Source organism: Salmo salar, chromosome ssa11 (assembly GCF_905237065.1).
Source record: "Salmo salar chromosome ssa11, Ssal_v3.1, whole genome shotgun sequence".
Lineage (NCBI taxonomy): Eukaryota > Metazoa > Chordata > Actinopteri > Salmoniformes > Salmonidae > Salmo > Salmo salar.
The window spans coordinates 23470794-23476936 of NC_059452.1; positions in this window are offsets into that span (position 1 = coordinate 23470794).

Consider the following 6143-nt stretch of genomic DNA (forward strand, 5'->3'; position numbering starts at 1 on the left):
GAAGAAAAAGGCCTCTGAAATAACCTCCTATTTGAAAAAATTAAAGCAACAGTAGAGGAAGTATACCATTTCTGTATTCAACTCCTTCGTCTGAGTGAATCAATCAAACCTCAATGATGTTGTCTGTACAGTAGGCTGTGGTTGTTGTTCCATTAGATTCCACGAGTGGGAGAGATACATCTATCCTATTCCTAAAGGTCTGTGTGCAGCGTTTGCTAAATGACCTCGGAGAGCAATGACATGATGCTCGATCTCTTGTGTGTTGAAGGACTCCTTAAATGTCTCTATAATTCTCTCATCTCTCCGTGACTGATCTCTCCCCTGTCTCAACATGTTCTCACCACATTTTTCAGGCAGCGAAAAGGCCAGTCCTTTTTCAGCTCCTAAGCACACATGACAGGGAGTTGTCTCGGGAGCCTGTAAAAAGGCCCTCGGGTGCCGCGGGCGGCCGATCATAACAGATCTCAGTTAGTCCTCTGAATCATACCCCATCAAGCTTGTTTTGGGACGTTAGTTGGGCTGTCTGTTTGTCTGTCCAGCTCAGACCACTGGGAGAGGGAAGGACAGATGGACAGGCAGAGGTTGGAGAATCACTGAAAAGGCACATTCTGAAAGATTTCCCATGCTTCCAATTGCTCATTCGAAACATCCTGAAATATAACTCCATTTTGAAGAATAAGACAACATAAAAGGAATTCACTTGGTATATTTTAACTGGGAATTGAAATTAACATGACAGATGTACTATGCAGAAATTGTTCAGCCAAATTAGTTTGCCTAATTTCAGTTTATGTGAAAAAATATGTATGTATAGGTTAGAGAATCACTGTACCATCTTTCTCATAACCAAAAATATAGTATTTTCAGCTGTTTGAAGCTGGTGAACAAAACTGAAAGTAAAAGATGCAAAAACTAAACTTAAGAACGGGATGCATGGAAATAGCGACAGAACAGATCTATGGCTTCTTAGACTTGCTTTCAATGATAATGACAGATCTATAACTCAGATTTCTATGTGAATGTGGTCTGGTCGCCCAAAAAGGTACATATTGCAGCTTTAATGCTAGAGAAACACACAGTATAAGACAGAGCGACAGACAGATAGGACTGCTCCATTTGATACAGTGAAGGTTGCGACAGACAGACAGGCAGGTTGGATGGAGACACAGAGGTCTTGATACAGCACAGCCGGATAGGACAAGATAGGCTGTGAGGTTTGACGAGGCAGAAGGAGGCTTATGCGGACGTCTGGCTGCTCCTTTTGACGGCATGTCAGGCTTGGCTTGCAGGCTGCTTGGCCACGTCCGCATTACGCACTCATCGTTGTGGCAGGCCTGTCAGAAAACTCTGGTGTGCGGGAGACAGATCCGACCTCGGCTCGCCCAACGACCAGTGTGTGACGTATGTGCCACCCTGCCAAGGAATATGTTCCCCAAACTGGCAAGCTGGTGGCAAGCCTGTTGACAAGAACGACCAGTGACATCATACAACAACATGATCACGCTCCGCTCCAGACATCTGAGGGAGCTCAATGATCAAACAGACAGACACATCGACAGGATGATGAAGGGAGGTGCTTTCAGATTTGGTTGTTACTGTGACTTCTAACACTCTTGATAGAGAATGCAAGTTTGCTCTTTACAGAAAGAAGACAGGTTTGATTTTAAAAAATCACCAACAACACACAAAAGCAAGCAAGCAGGCACACTTACAAGCGGAGTAGGACTTTGTCAAGATGGTCATTATTTAAATGCCTTACCGCTCCAAAGTGATACATTTCAAGTGAATGGACAGGCACAGTGGGAGAATAATGTGTAGTCATTAGCAAAGGGTTTACAAATTATTTATGTAATATAAGCCATGATAATTTACTCAGACTTTTTCCTGACTGCCATTAACAAGTAACTTGGAATCCAATAAATGTCACAATCGCTTTCACTTAATTAAAACAATAGATATCATATAGCAAAGCGTGCTGTCATTCATACCCTAGTTTCCTGCACACTGCCATTTACAGCCAATGCTTTATGAGAGATGGTGACACAAATAATAGTCATTAAACTGTCAGCCAATGGGAGCTGGATCACATTACCGAAATTAGCTAAGATGCACCATTATAAACAAGGCCTTCCCTCTACACAAGCACACACACCCAAACATTACAGGAGGGAAACAGGCCAAAAAGGAGGAGAGGAAGGGTCTTTCTACTTACTGCTAACACTTACAGGGCAGTTCAAAGGCATACCCCCCAGCTTTAAGGTTGTTTCCACACGGAATGCTCTTTTGTCCACAGTTGAAAAACTGTGTCTGATCCCATTAGGGCATCTGTCTTGACCATCCTGACTCCCATTAGGGCATCTGACCAATGGCCATCCTGACTGTGATGTCCTGTTAAATAAGTGTCCATCGGACCACGCAAGATGAGCCTTTGTGCTTGACCGGTGCAGTGACATCCAATCATGTCCTCTGTGTTGGCATTATACCCCTGTTCACCTCCTGCCCGTCAGAGAGACATTTGGGGGGTGTTGTCATCGTGTATGTCCTGACAAATGTGTTACATTGAGATGAGGGGCTATAACAGAGATAGTATTAGTATTACCATGACCCCGCTGACGCCCTGACTAACACCAGCAGGACTGGAAACTTTACCATTATAAAGTACGTGGGGAAAGGAACAATGAAAGACAAGAGTTCTCATTATCATTCTGCAAATCGACTTTAAAAAGTGTTTACTTCCAGCCAGGTCCAACCTTTGTTAGATGACAATAGGCACTTTCAGTCGAAATTAATTGACACACTCATTTCTCTTAGTTGAGAGATTATAATGGCCTGACAGCACAATACAAAATTGTAGAAAAGGAGCAATCAACGACAGTGTGTTATAAGTGGTGTTAGTAGGCTTTGTCACGGCAACCTATTCTACAGACAACACTGACACCTGCTGGTGTGGAACATCAGTCTAATCTTCACAGTCCAACATGATATTTACAGTTCTGCCATTGCCAAACCTTTCTGAAACTACCACAGGAATAAGGCCAATCACATACAATGTCCTACAGTTTAACCCACAGACCAATATCTTTATATATATATCCCATCTCCCCTCCAGCCTCAGCCTTATCCCTGTCCCCTCCAACCCATCCCATCCTCCACACCCACTCCATCCCTCCTCCTCTAATAAGCATTTAACATGGGCCATTGATTGGTGTGGCACACGTATCGGTGGGACTAATTTATTTATGATCTTGTCATTTCCAATCATTGATCTGGATGTCCTTCGTTAGGGAACTAATGATATGCAGAGGTAAAAGATTCACTAATTATTGTTTTTGGTCTAGTTGAGGCTGTGCTGCAGGAGTAGAGTGCTCCAGAAGGGAGATGACTGCAGAAGGACATGGCTCAAGAGCTGAGCTGACTGCTGGAGGAGAGGGTTCCAGAGGGGAGTTGACTGCTGGAGGAGATGGCTCCAGATGGGAGGTGACTGCAGGAGGAGAGGGCTTCAAAGGGGAGGTTTCTGTAGACTGCAGGAGGAGAGTGCTCCAAAGGGGAGGTTTCTGTACTGCAAGAGAAGAGTGCTCCAAAGGGGAGGTTTCTGTAGACTGCAAGAGGAGAGTGCTCCAGAGGGGAGGTGGCTGTAGATTGCAGGAGCAGAGGGCTCTAGATGGGAGGTGGCTTTAGGATTAGATGGCTCCAGAGGGGACATGACCACTGTCCTCAGCTGTCAGACTGCAGGACAACCACTGAAACAGAATCCTTTGCGCTAACATTAAAATAATGGTTTGTCTGTCCAGTTTCATCTACACTTGTAAAATATCCAGACACAATGCATGCCTGACAACCTCCATGTGGTCTACGCCTGTCTACAAATGTGGGTACAATCAGGACAAAGGATGCATGTTAGCACCCAGTATTAACGGGGCTAGAAACATTGACAACAGGTTGCATCCATAGAGAATGTTAGAGGCATCTAATGCCCAAAAGGCATGGATAGCGGCATCGAGGGCTTCCACCATTTTAATGTAGTCACAGATTCTCCATTATATTGACCAGATTCTAAAGTGGCCGCGCTAAAAATGAAAAAAACATGTCTTAAAAAATGGAAGGCAGTCAGGACGAGGCAAGATCAGGTGGGACCATTCTAGCCAATAAGAGGGGAGATGCGCTCCAATATAAAGGGCGCTCCAATATAAAGGGCTCTATTCAATTAGATCCGCTTTTGCTGACATCCGCATAGCCAGGGGCGTAACTTTCACAAATTCTGAAATTGCATTTTTGTCCAAACCCAGTTTTATCATTGGAATGTGATACAAAAATTAGGCAACTGTGTGCTTTAGGAACATGCAGACGCCTATGAGCGTCGGGTAAGCTGTTTGGAGTGTTTCTGACTGGATTACAATCTTTAAAAAATAATAATAAACGTCCCCCCCGCTTCTAAAACCATAGTTGCGCCCCTGTGCATAAGGGTTGTTTTGATGTGTCTGAGGTGGGACTGTGTTAGAGCTGTCAAATCCACAAGTGGCTCCCAACATTATACCAAAAGCAGACATTGTCATTGGCTGCACGGAGTCGCATTAACATAAATCCTTTGTTCACAAGTTTAAACACTGGAAAGCAAGATGTAACTTAAACCTAAGTCAGGATGACAGAAATCGTTATTTAGTTTCATGATTTTTAAGTTTAGGCATTAACGCTGAATGGTTAAGGTAAGGGTTAAGGTTTGGGATAGGCTTAAAACAAAAATCTAAAAAAAAACTTTCTATTGCTGGTTTTGAACATGCATCCTTCAAAATCAGAGGCAGATGCTTACACCCATCCACCATACTCTGAAACATATTTTAAGTTAACAGCGCTCACTGTTGCCCCCAGTGGCCGGTTTCGCATCTCCCAACGTCCTCAGACATGGATGGATGTCACATACTGACTTGAATCTAGGCCAAAGTGTTTTTTTCTCAAAAGTTGTCAGGATGTCACGTCCTACTTATATCAATACACTCGTAACAACCTAAGCATTGTGAAGCTTCTATTCGATCAAATAAGCCACACATAGCAAATAAGCCTCTCATTGACCTACAAACAAAAACTTCTCGCTTGGTGAGCTGGAAAAAAAAAAAAAAAAAACACCACCTGCTGGAGAACACAGATTTTAGGCCCAGTTATCCCTGTTACTTCGCCTCTTGCGCTCTGACATAGTCAACTGGGTGGGACTTCCAACTTCATCGGCTGATCCTTCCTTGTAACACTGTTGGAGTCAAGTCCAACCAGATCATCAGGAGGGATCAGCCAATCATAAAGAAGAAAATGGACTACTTCAAAATGGAGATTGCCTCAGTGGCACTGTCCATGCTGTCACAGACAGTATCATGGCACAGATACAAAGATGAGACCATGGTATTATGATCAGCTAGGTTGGTCATGTAGCCAGTATACAGGGTACTCACATGTATTGTCATATAACCCTAGTCTGGTTCAGGTAAACTGGAAATGTGAGGAATATTATTTTGAGACGCTTTAATATATCCTTGATGGTCAATGAAACCAATGTAAACTGCTGAGAGAGAGAGAGAAAGAAAATGCACCAAAGACATGTACAGCAATTAATCCATAACATGCATTATAGGTATTTCGCTCCATATCCACTTACACTGAAGTGGTAATGCATTATGTTGACGATTGATGCTGCACTAGTAAACTAGACTGCACATACGCATGGCACTATGCATCTACACAGAACTGCATAGGTCTTCGAGTTATGTACATACTAACTAGGAAACGAGGTCAAACACTTGATAGAGAATACAATATAATATACAATGAGAATTAAAAGGGGGAAACATTGGAAAAAATGGTTTACCTTCATGCTGAGCCTTTGATTTAAAATACTTGTCTAACAGGGTTATTCCTGTTTTGTTATTCAGTTCTATAAAACTCAAATAAGGGAATCCAATCTTGAGACATGTCCTTGCCTTTTTAAACCAGTAGAGTGCAGTGCTAGACCAGTCAAAAAGATCACCTGACGTACTTCCCCCCTCCTCTTTCAGACAGTCATGAACTATTCTTTGTCTGTTCAATGTGAGCAATTATATCTCTGTCAAAGAATAACTTTCGCTGCCATGTCTACAAAATCAGTCGTGGACAAGCAAAGG